The 13,175-nt window shown below is 44.8% G+C and overlaps 1 long non-coding RNA gene across 1 annotated transcript; it reads left to right on the top strand.

The window, feature by feature from the left end:
* The first annotated feature begins 465 nt into the window (after positions 1-465).
* On the top strand, positions 466-10,442 carry LOC110284466. The gene is made up of 5 exons (XR_002376950.1): positions 466-621; positions 707-845; positions 2,544-2,546; positions 6,626-6,787; positions 8,017-10,442. It is a non-coding gene; the product is annotated as an uncharacterized LOC110284466 (long non-coding RNA).
* The last annotated feature ends 2,733 nt before the right edge of the window (positions 10,443-13,175 follow it).

Raw genomic sequence — 13,175 nt, 5'->3', positions numbered from 1 at the left:
TTTGTTTCTTAAGATATAGAAAGTACAATCTTTAAAGAAGCAAAGATGGCATTTCATAAAATGTGCAGAAGGCTAATCTCCCTTTTGCCCCATCCCTGAGTGTGGTCCATTCTGAGTGACCTACTTCGCAAAAGCTGCGCAGCAGAAGAAACGTGCCCACTAAGTAGAATGCTCAAACTCCACCTGGCCATGTAGTCCAGAGCCACTTCTGTGGTAAGTGATGCTGATTGGCTTCTCCTAACTAGGCTCTAACTCCTAAGGATTTCAGAGCCTTCCTATCCAGTACCACCACCATGGAACATAAGCGTAATGGACTGTAATGGCTGATCGTGGCTGTCAGTTGGCACGTGCCTGGTAAGTGAAGAATTTCCTCCATCAGATGGGCCTGCGGTCATGTCTGTGAGGCATTTTCTTGATTGCTAATTGAGGTGGGAAGCTTTGCAGTGTGGAGAGTTCCATCCCTCAGCAGGTGGGCCTGGGATGTTTGAGAAAAGTGGCTGAATGCGCATGCGCGCCTAGAAGCACGTCAGTCAGAGGTACTACTCCATGGTTTCTGCTTCGGTTCACACCTTGAGTTCCTGCCCTGATTTTCTTCCGTCAGTGATGAATTGCTACCTGGAAGTGTGAGCTGAAATAAACCTTTCCCTCCCCATGCTGCTTTGGTTCATGGAAAAAAAAAAAAAAACCCTTACTAGGTTAAGGAGAGGCTGCAACCACCAAGGGAAGCCTGAGAAACTATGACACCCAGGAGAAACCTACAGGCAGCTGAGGATGCCACAGGGCGGGGCACCCTGCCAGGGATCTAGAGCAGAGGATCAGGAGAAAAACTTAGGAAAGATGAGCAGGTATGGGTTTGCTGCTGACATGAATGTGTGGTCAGGATATTGCAGAATGAGAGACACTGAAGTTAGTGTGCTTGTCAGGGTTCTCTAAAGAAACAGAACGGATAGAATGCAGACACACACAAACACACAGATACACACACATTAAACATACACATACATTCTATTTACACACACATTTTATACACATACATTCAACACACAGACACATATATTCTACACACACATTCTATGCACATACACATTCTATATACACATACATTCTACACATACACAAAGACACACACAGACACACAGAAACACAGAAACACAGAAACACAGAAACACACACATTCTACACCCAGAGAGACACATGCACATATTCTATACACACACACTCTACATACACATACATTCTACACATACACAATTCTACACACACATACACACACACACTGGCTTACAGACTGCAGTCTGGATAGTCCAACAATGGCCATGTCAGGAATGGTACTTATTCAGTGTGTGAGGTTGAGGGAAGATGAATCCCAGCAGCCCGTTTGGTGCTGAAGTCCTGAGGGATTCCTGGAGACCTGATGGTCTTAGGTTCACAGTGGAATCCTGGAGAAGCTGTCTCTAACAGCAAAGAAATAACTCAGCCGTCGGGTAGACAAACTTGCCAGGGAGGGTGAGGGCAACCAGGCAAAAAGAAAAGTTCCCCCAAAGAAAAGTTCCCCCTTTGGTGTTCTTTGGTGTTAACTGCCACCAAAAGGTGTGACCCACATTTAGGGTGGGTCTTTCTTCTTCAAAAAAATCTGCTTAAGAAAATCCCTCACAAGAGTGCCAGGCCGTTTGGGTTTTAGTTGGTTCCAGATGTAGGTAAGTTGACAACCAAGATTAGTCATCACCGGAAGGCAAGGACACTGCGCTACCTTCAAAGCCTTCCTGTCACTCTGGAACTCCCCCAACAACTTAATTATTTTATTTAAAAAAATGTTACATAAAGTATATTCTGATCACATTCTTTTCCGTCTGGTTGCATCCCAGACTGTTCCTATCTTCCTGCCTGTCCAACGTGACATCTCTCTGTCTCTCTGTGTCTTTCGTTTAAAAAAAGACCCGTAATACAAAAACAAAACTATGATCTGAATAAACACAAAACAAAAAAGACCAAAATTAAAAAAAAATCACACATGTATCACACACTCACACTAAAAATCATGGAGTCTATTGTGTGTACATTCTTCAGTCCCAACTCCTCCAAAGTAAGTCACGCCCTTCCCTCAGCGTGCAGGGAAATTCACCCAATTGAGAATTCAGAGGAAGAGAGAGAGAGAGAGAGAGAGAGAGAGAGAGAGAGAGAGAGAGAGAGAGAGAGAGAGAACTTTCCTTAAATTTCTACACTCATGGCAAGAAAATAAATCCACGAAATGTAATTAGTTCTGAAGAATAACAGGAGTAATCTTTACGTGTCTTGTTAAGTATTACTTTCTGCTGTAGGCAAGGGCCCTCTTACCAAATGTGAGTAGTACGCCTTTAAAAGCCACACCTGGGCTCCTAAACTACAACCAGAGACAAGTAGTAGGTTTTCAGATAGGAGGAGAGGCACTTGACCCTTCCACCTTGACATTCCCACACGTTCCAGCAGCTTCCTACCTACCCACTAGACAAGAGAGGGAGGGGATTCTAGAACATTCAGAACAGTTAAAGAAGACACTAGCCCAGAGGGTAAGGAGCCTGATCTCAGAGACGTGACTGTCCTGTGTCACTTGGCTTGCCCTGGCTGTAGGAGTAATTTCAGAAGAGAAAGATAGACTTCTCCCAAAGGACAGAGGGACCGTTCCTGGTTGAGTGCTAGGACAAGGTATCTTGGTAGCAGGAGTGTGTGAGAAAGATGCTCTGCCTCCTGCTGAATGGAAGGCAAAATGAGAGAAGCAGGGGACAGGTGTCCCTGTCACATCCCCAGTGTCTCTCTAAGGAGACCCCATCTCTAAAGTTTCCAGAACTTCTCAGTCAACTGCAAGTAGCTGTAGATTCACATGTGGGGCAAAAGACCACCCTAGAGCCACAATAGCCTGCTCCTAGTGATGATGCATCTGGATCCAGAGGTTCCATTAATGAGTTCTTAAAAGTGCACACTTTCTAGTTAAGGCCCAAAGTCTCCTTTCTGACCCCTGGTTCAAAAGAGCGATGTTTAACAAGGACACTCCTGCCTGGGAGATGCAGAGAGAAGCTGCCTGCTCTGGGCTCATTTAGCACTGTGGGCCTTCCAGGCTTTAAGTAATAACTCTCTCTCTCTCTCTCTCTCTCTCTCTCGCTCTCTGTCTCTGTCTCTGTCTCTCTCTCTCTCTCTCTGTGTGTGTGTGTGTGTATGTGTGTGCACGTGCTCTGTGTGTGCGCACACACGCGCACACATGTGGTTATAAAAATTAAATATAGGAACCATATTTTGTGAGTACATTTTTTTAATAAAAAAAAGAGGGAGTTGCACAGCTTGGAATAAATACTGGAGGAAGGGAAGGGCTCTGCGCAAATCAATCTGCTGCTTTTATACACTCCCAAATTATACTCATAAAGAAGGAGCCTGCAGCAGCTCTGTCAGTCATGATAAGGCGATCAGTCTGAGATTTATTATGAGGCTCCTTTCATGTACTCAGTGGAAAGCATCCCACAGGTGTGTTTATATTACGGGAGATAGATGGAGATTAATTGTGTGCCCAGGCGCTGAAACACATTGACATCTTTTCTGAGATTTAAGTTGTGTTGGGTCTAATGATTTTTTTTTAAGGACTGTCCAGAATACGCACAAGGAGAAGGGATACACGATCCTCAGGGCCTGAAAGAAAAGGGCAAGCACACTGTCCTTTACCCTTGGGAAACAGAAGTCACCTTTCTGCCTCCTGCTCCCCAGGAGAGTGGAACACAGGTCCTAGAAGGGGAGAAAGTGTCCTGAGACCTCTTTGTGTTCATCTTCCCAATCCCATGTAACATACCTGCGTCTAAGCTGTATTTCAGTAAAAGCCTACATCGTTAATGTTGAACAGCAACTTCAAGAAAGTTGGGCAAGAATGCTTTCATCTTTACTCCTGCTGCAGCAGGATCAGTAGTAGCCAGAGGAAGAGGCTCAGCTTTCATAGGTGTTCCTGTTTGATGTCTTTAAACATGACAGACACAGACAACAGGGTTAGTTTACAGCCTACAAGACTTTGGTTTTATTGTTGTTTTTATTATTGTTTTGTTTTTTGTTGTTGGGTTTTTTGTTTTGTTCTGTTTTGTTTTGTTTTTTTGTCAGGGAGAGGCTTTGTGATTTGGGAGAATTTAGGTACACTATTAGCAATACAGAGCTTGCTTTTCTCTTCTCTGTACCTAAAACCTCTACTAAGAAGCAGCAGCTAAAAGGGAAAGCTGGTTTTGGCTCAGTCTGAGGGTAATGTCCATCGCTGTTTGGAAAGCAAGTCAGCAGAGGGGACTGCTCCTCTGTGGGAAGGCCAGGAAGCATGCTTAGCTGCCTTGCTCTCTTTTCTTTATATTTGGTCCATGGCCCGAGTTTGTTTGGATGGTGGTGCCAATATTCAAGGTATTTCTTCCTTCATCAGCTAAACTTCTCGAAATGTTCTCATAAGCACTAACGAATATGTCTCCTAGGGACTGGATCTAGCCAAGTTGGTGATACAATGAACCCCGCCTCTCCCACCACACCCCTAGCAAGGAGGCACACGGGAAAGTTGTGTGATGGGGGAGGAGTTTTACTGACCTCCAGTTTCAGTGGTCAGATGCAGAAAGTCTCTTCTCAGGGGCCAGCTATTAAGTCCTAAGAGAGCAGTGTGTATCTCCTTCAAGAGAGCAGAGACATGGGGAACCTTGCAGTCCTCGGTGCACACATCATGATTCCTGTTCTTTCATCGGGTGGTCCTGTGCCTCGTGGGGCACATAGCAACCCATGTGCTTTGCAGGCTCCTATGGCCTCGCAGCCCTGAAATAACAATGCACACAACAGTACCACTAACAGTTAGTGTTCACCCCTCATCAAGCACACCGAAGGCTGTACAAACAGGAAGGGGCCACGGAGGTCACGAGCTGTCCTCCTACTTCGAATGGTGAACTCAGCCATTCAAATGGGAAAGATGAATTTCCATAACACCAAATCCAAGACACCAAATCTCTATCTGTTGGTGATGCCCACCTGCGTTAGGAGGAAGACCAGAAGGACAGCAGTCATTTGGTACCAGGAGGTGTCCACATAGAAGGAAACACAGTTATGCTAAACATGGCTAACAAGATACCATCCCTTCCTTCGAGGCTGCACTCTGATACAGCTTGCCCAATACCTTCTTATGTAGGCCACCATGAAGGACTTTTGTCCTCTCCAGCAGATTCTTGCTCACTGATACAGTGTTACTTACAAACTGAAAGCACTGCTTATTTAAAATAACACATGTCCTTGTCGCTTCAAAGTAACTTTTGGTTTAAAATTATATAAGTGATTTCTCCCCTAAAAGGTTGCATTGTAACTCATAGCTGGATACTTTGAAAATTAGAAGCAGGGGCTAATGGATGGCTCTGTGGGTAAGACTGCTTACTGTTCAAGCCTGAGGACCTCCATTAAGCTCCTCAGTACCTCCTACAAAACTGGGGTGGCTGCACATGCCTGCAGGGGGTCAAAGGGTTGCCTGAGGGACAGATGCAGAGATTCACTGGGGCTAGCTGGCTCAGACAACTTAGCCAAAAAGTGATGGATTCCAGGTTCAGCGTGAGAGTCTTGCAGTAACAGGAATGACAAAGGAGGACACTGAACACCCTCTCCTGTGGTCCCACACATACCAACCACACACACAAATCAGAAGCAGCATTCTCTAAGCCGTATGCAGCCTCAACCCCAGCAGATGAATGGGATTGTTTGAAGGCCCCACGTTCTCTTGTTGATAGACAGAAGGAAGGTGGAAGAATTAGAGCCCAGCTCTGCAGAGTCATTTTTAAGAGTTAGAACCGCAACCGAAAGAGTTAAAACACTGTCAGCTATCTGTGCGTGGGATCTGATGCATGCCTCCGCGTCTCTCCCCTTTAGAAACTATTTGTTTATGCGTACTTACTGTTTGCTTCTTCACGTTATGACAGACATTGCCTCTAATAGGCAGAGTACCCTGAACTTACAGGGACACAAACCAGCCAATCACACACCCCAAATTTTCAAAAAGAATCAAACACAGGTCTCACTACATTTTATTGCTAGTGATAATGTCAGTCTGTCAGCATGCATGTAAGCATGACACTCTGCTGTCTTATCTCACATTTTAAGATTTCTTTTTTTTTTTGTAACTGTTTTAAGATAGCACATAACTTATTGCTAGCTTTTACATCAAGCAGACACTCTAAATGCTATCTGGGAGGAGGAGCCCTCATTGCACATTTTGGAATTTCTGTGGCTTGCTTATTATCGAAATGCATGATCCATGTTATTCAATTGGTCCTTGTGTCCCTGCACGCACCTGCCTTTCCCAGCAGAAGTTGAAACCCAGGGAAATTCTTACCCCAGCTTGTCACCCTGACACGATTGTTCCCTAATAATCTTCATTAATTTCTTTATTTTTCTTAATCAATCCTGTTTTAAAACTATTTGACATCTTCTTCAAGTGAGAAACAAAGTTGAAACTGTAGCAAGTAGTGACTAATTGGTTTATATCTGTATCGTCACTCTACTGTTTCTATGACATCACACTAATGGGAACCAAATCCCAAGACCTCACGTTAGATGCTGAATAGAAAGGTCCCATTGATCCTTCTCCTCCCTCCCCTTCCTCCCAAATAAGTGTGAACTCCATGAAAGGTTGCACAGAGAAGCAGATACTTCCAAGTGGAGCCAGGTTCTGAGATTTGAAACTGCCGTCAGCTGCCCCAAGCCACAAGATTTGTGATGGAGTATGCATTACAGGAATGCCCTCAGGCTGAGTGGAATGCCCTGTGCCTCCTAGGTACATACCCAGATCTTCTTTCTTAGTTATCCTGGGGCCTCAGGTATATTTATTTAGGAGGGATAGAGAAATAAGAAAACCCTTTGGGCTTGATGGGGATTCTGATGCAGACCACAGAAGGACTTCCAGCTCGGAGCCTGTGGATAGATAGTGGTTGCCAGGGCCAACCCTGGTACTCCGTAATAGACAGTGGAAAGGTGCCCAAGCTTTTTCAGGAACCCACTGTGGAGGCATCTCTAGGTGCTGATCCAGACACTGCCGTCCACGCAAGCAGCCTCAGAACATGCTTGCTTCTCTTACTATTGCAGGGGGATGGGTTATAAGAGTTTTTAATCTATAAGTATTCCCTTAGCATTCAAACTTAGCATCTACCATTTTAGGGGCAAGATAGAAACTTTAGGAACACATGTCTCCTTTCTCGCTTATGTCTTCCACAGGAAATAGTTGGTTTAGCAAACCATGAGTCAGTCAGGCCAGCACAGATGTGCTTGCACCTTCCTGCTGGCCAAATTCCCATGCATAAAGCAGGATTGAGTCTATAGTGTTATGGGCATCTCTCAATTCTGGTCTCCTTGAAAAGTAGAATTCAGGCATGTAACACAGACAGTACAAGCAGTTTATACACCAAAGCAACACATTCCAATGAGAGGTTGGAGTGGTTTGTCCTCAAGAGGCCATCACCCAGTGGTTTCTGCCTTGTGGAGTCACATGCCTTATGAATATTTATGAGGTGGGTGGTATATTCGTGGAGCAAAATTTCTCTCTCCCAAAATATGGTGGACCAAATCTCCCTTTAGGGCATTTCTTCCCACAATCCTCTAGAAAAGCTGATAAAGACAGGGGACGAAACCACAATGCAAATGTCTTGAAGACACAGTTCCTTCACCAACTGGCATGTGGGCATGTGTTCCTAGGCTTCTGATACGAGGGAAACAACCAAACTACAGTTAATCACAAGGGCGTTCTGACCCTCAGGAGATAGCTTTCCTCAAGGTTTCCTCACATGTGGCCCCTTCTTGAGTCTGCTCAAGTCCCCTTGCTTGCCACCACAACTATTTCAGTTAATACACATTATTATTGTTTAACTGGGAGTTTACATTGAAGGCTGGGGCTAGACTCCATCATCATGATGCCTGGGCAAGTCTGTGGAGGGGAGGGAATAGGAGAAGTGTCTCACAGGCCTCTCCTCTCATCACCTCTGCTCCTGTCTGTCTTCTCCATAATGGTAGGCATGAGCAGAAAGATGAACAGCTGAGGAAGTGAGGTCCTTTCTTCCAAAGTCCACAAGTTCACAGAAGCACTGTCTGCCGAAGGGCGTGGATATGGGTCAGGCTGAAAGGAAAAAGAAAGTGAACTGAGAAATGGTGTCGCTGGCTTTACTGGTGTAAGATAATGAATGCATCAATAAGGAGGGACCCAGTGACCCTGTGAGTCCCAGGAATTGACCTCTAGAACACATACTGCCCTTGTGAAGTCTCCATGCAGCAGGACCCACATTGTGTCAAGGAAGGCATTGGGGCTGGTCGCATAACAAAGAATCACCTCACATCACTCTGGTGACTGCTGACTGACTGCCACACTTCCTGTCTTCCTAAATGGACTTCTTCATCAAAGCAGGCAATCAGAAAAGGCCTCATAAAAAGACTCGCAGTGCCCTTAGCAAGCCGGCCCCATTTTCAGTCAGCTCAATTATTCAAGAGGGGGTAAGTCGCCTCTTCCTCGAATTGACCTTTCCACCAGGAACCCTGTTTAATTTTTTAATTGTCTTTAAAATGACTGTAATTTTACGAAACGAGCTGTGATTTCCAGATAAAAGCTCTAAGCCAGATCTAAAGCAAAATAACAACTTCAAATATTTACTGTTCTGTCACTGAACGGTTAAAATCTATTTTGATTTGTTTCCTTCCACTGTAACGTAAGCTAAGAGGTGAAGCATCTGGGTTCTCTGGTCTGCAGCAAGCAGGTCCAAGCCCAGACTGAGTGTCCCAGCCCACGGGCAGAGCACTTGACCTCTGAGTTTATAGGAAGAAAGGACAGGGATGACCTACCCCATGGCACTGGTGGGAGATTAGATAATCAATAATTGTTGAGCACTTTGAACATGTAAGGTGCCAAAGCCCTGCTGGGGAGTGACTAATGCTTCCCCAGAAATTAGAGCTAGCAAAGATAATCACTTTTGATCTAAGAAGGTAGAGAATAATCTAGAAAGACTCTCTTCTGTTGGATTCATTTAAATCATAAAGGGGAATATGCTTTGATCCTATTGTGGGATCCGACAATAGGAACTTTCCATTTTAGTTCAGCGAAGATGAACTCATAGAAACCCCTAGAAAAAAAGAGACAGAATTATTGTTTAAGGATTTTTTTTTCTCCCAAGTCTGAAATGGCCTGGGGAAGACTCCATTCTAAATCGCGTGCCTTCTGTTGGGTTGGTCTAACATCACAAATATAAAAAAGTGACATTCCCATGAAAACAATATAAAAATCACTGTTGTTTTTTTTACCCTTTGAATATTCTGAAGTTGTTTTAGAAATCTTTGCATGAGCAGCTGTACTCCTGTTCTAAATATTTGGCAAGGCATTCCTCCTCATAATATATAAAAAGAACACTCAAATTTGAAAGTGCACAGACATAGGAAAAAGGTAAATCTATCGACAGTGAGACCGGGAGTCTAATTGTAGCCGAGGGCACTCAAAGGAACGTTGGTCTAATCAGCTCACAGCCTACAAAGCACGTTAAGGTTTCCGCTAACCTAATTAACCATCATATTCATCTTCACCTCTTAGTGATGTGGGTGGGAAAATAAGTTTACATGGCCTTGCCTAAAAATAATGATGCTTGCAAGTTTTGGAATATTCTCTAAGAGAACACACTCGTTGGTCCTTATGCTAAGAACTTTGGGAAAACATCTAAATTCCTTCTCTAATTGGTGTTTTGTAAGATATATAAAACGGTCCTTGAGTGGGGATTCACCGCATCATATTCTGAGCACAAAGAGGCCCTGTGTCTGAGTCCTCATTCTCTGCTGACATGGCTAATGTCAAAAAGTGTAATCCTGAGTGACCCTCACTGTGTCGAACAGCCATGCCAGGGCTTCACAGAGCAGAACATACATGGTGTGCTCCCGTCCATCAGCTGGGAGTCTTTCACAGTTAGAGACGTTAATTCAGGTGTGAAATGCTAAAGTGAACTGTGGCTATCACAATCGTGTAAGAACCTAGAAGAATAGCCTGCAGCCGCTTCCCGCCTCCCCTGGCCAGCCCTGGGAGGTTTAGAAGAAAAGAAACCAATGATTGTAAGTCTCAGCATAGGCCAGGTGCCCAGCAGGAATTGTCTAACTTGATCGTAACCACAGTCGGATGAAGAGACGCTGACCAGGTTTTATAAATGAGAAACTCCAGATGTAGACAGTCCACATGTCCACATGGGGCCCCCTTTTCCCCACCACACTTCCTGTTCCTCCCCATGCTGCCTCCTGTGTGGGAGCGACTTTTGGTTTTGTTTTAAATTATATCACAGTCATTAGAGTCCAAGACCCATGCAGCCACCTCCCATTCTCTGCCACTTTATTTACGTGAGATTAACCTCCGTGTGTGAATATGTTAGGTGAGCTATTATAGAAATAAATCATTCATACGTCTCAGTAATTTTATTATAGCATATTCTCACGATGACTCTAGTTTATTGAGTACTGTTAGTATCTTGTGGTATCTGGTTTACCAATTGAGCTTTACACCACAGGTATGCATGCATTAGGAAAACACAGTGCGCACACCTCTTGCTTTTTAAGGGGTCCCTGGTAGGGGGGAAGGGTTTAGAACATGTCCTCTGTGAATACAGAGAACTGCCAGGTTGTCTCCACTTAGTATGGCATCACTCCATAACTTCAGCCTGTCCCAACAAAATGTGTTCTTTCAGTCTAAATTGGCTCCTTGTTGGCCAAATGAGAAAATACACAGATAGCCAGCTCCAGTTTGAAATGTTGCCTTCACAGACATGCAGTCTTTGCTTCTAATACATTCACGGCATCGGAAAGCAGAATATGTCTGATTTTGTCCTTTAGATATAAACTAATGACAGACCAATATCGAAAGTAAGCAATTGCCCGAAGTCCATTTCAACTCACAGCACCCAACATTTCTACTATAAAATAATAAAGTGTTCCTAGAAATATTAGAAGAAACAGCATTATTTAATTACCATAAGGCCTCCCGGGACAGAAATAAAACATGATTTAGGTGAGTGAGCGGTGGGCATGAGGATGGAGGGGGACGGAAAACAGATTATACAGATGAAACATGAAATGCTGGTGGGAAAGATAGCAAATTGCAGAGGAGCCAGCATGATGATAGATGAAATGCAAAAGAAGAAAGGAAAAAAAAATCCTAAAAAGGAGGAAGGAGGTACCACAGTGGTGGCTGATAGCATTGAAGTAGAAACAGTAGCTCAGACACTTCAGCGATACAGTAACACTTCCCACAGCCATTCTCATTTGGATTTGCCCAGCAGCCAGTTTGGTTGTGAGGGGCAGTGTACCTTAGAGTGTGTTTTTCTCTCAGAGGTACAGCAACATAATGACAGTCAGAAAGTCAAAAAGTTGTGACAGCCCAGGCTATTAGTGATAGCCTGGTTAACAATATCCTAAGACACATGCAAAACCAGCAAGGGAAGCTAGCTTACAAACTTAGTTTTCCCACGGGGATGTGTGATTTACAAATCAGAAAAACAGATACCTTCAAGTCCATGGCAGAAGTGCGTGCAAGAGACGGTGTAGGTCATGGGTCAAGTACGCTGCGGCTTGAGCCCTGTCCTTTGGGCATGGCTCTCTGTAAAAGGGAGAGGTAGGTCTCTCCAGCTCACCATGCCCCAATCATAACTTTCTGGTATAACTGGGAAAAGGGCTCACATTCACCTCAGCAAGACTCCAATCAAGCTAGTACTTCAGCCATAACCCATTTTCTGATTAAAAATAAACTAGATATGTTTAATTTGAAATAAAGTAAACACCTTTAATGAGCTAAAAATTTACGAAGGCTAAGTCTTGGATAATAATTTTAAGTGTTGAAAACAAAAGCCAATCCACCCATCCACCAGAGTGTGCTGCTAAGATCTCCTCAGAGTGGCTGAGGGTGGTGAATTGTTCCCAAAGTTCTCCCCTGGGGGTTAGCTGTGCGGAAACCCACTGTCCAGTGCAGTTGTGATCCAATGGTAGGGAAAAATGCATAGCACAGGAACGGGACAAAAGAAACCCTGCCTGGGAAAGGATTTCCCTGCTGGTAAGGCCAATCACCGGGACCTGTCTCCTGCCTGTTGAACACCAGAGGTTTCCTGGGACTGCCCCAAATCGTTAGTGACACAGACACTAGTGGACAGCACCACAGGGTCCGCTTAGCAACACAAACCCCTAAAGTTAGCTTAGTGAGGCTTCTGGAGCCAGCAGGTACTCACTTTGGAAGACGGAGCTTATTTCAAGGGACAAAGATGGACATCAACGTGGCAGCTAGGGAGGTACCACTGTTTAGACTCTGAACGGGGCAACCTGCACCCAGAATCTTTTCAGTGGGCAGAAGCACTGCTGAGAAGCAGGACAGGTTGTGCAGAGTATGCTGGACAGAGAGCATGCCAGCTCCCACTCGGCTGGGCATCAATGCAACAGAAATACCAGCATCCAGGGAGTAAGACAGCGACGCCTAGGGATGGAAAGAGCAGGGTTTGCACGAAGAGGCATTACCTCTTAGATGTCAATTTTGTGAATTCCTGAATGCTCTGTATTGGCCTTGTCTGTCTTGGCAACCCGGGCCATTTTCTGCAGAGGGATTGAGCATGTGCTACCTGCTGCACGGGGATTGAGCATGCGCTGCCTGCTGCACAAGGGTTGAGCATGGGGTGCCTTCAGGGCGAGGAAGCAGGCAGTGGCCAACCCACCTCCGATTTCTCTAACCTGGAACTGGGAACCCTGGCCTTCCCACCATCTGTCAGTCCGGAATTGAGAACATCAGAGCACTTTCTTCTTCCTGCCGAGTCACCCCTGCTCACTCCTGAGCTTGCTTCAGGACTCTGCTCCTTGTCCACCTGAGTAGGAACAGTCCCATGGCTGCTCACAGGCAGCAGTGGTCACAGGGGCTGCTGCTCTTCTTTTTCGGTTAAGCTGTATATATTTCTTTGATGCCTTAAGTTGTAGCAAAATATTTTATCTTTTTGCATCAAGGCAAATAAAACTGAAAAAAAGAAAATGAAGTCAGAGTGAAACATGAGCAATGGATCCAAAAGTGATCTCAGAGTTGCTAAGAGACAGCGGGGAAGGAAGGAAGGAATAGAGGAAGGAAGGAAGGAAGGAAGGAAGGAAGGAAGGAAGGAAGGAAGGAAGGAAGGAAGGGAGGGAGGGAG

This window comes from Mus caroli, chromosome 18 (assembly GCF_900094665.2).
Source record: "Mus caroli chromosome 18, CAROLI_EIJ_v1.1, whole genome shotgun sequence".
NCBI classification, from domain to species: domain Eukaryota; kingdom Metazoa; phylum Chordata; class Mammalia; order Rodentia; family Muridae; genus Mus; species Mus caroli.
This window is presented reverse-complemented; position numbering and strand designations above follow the sequence as displayed.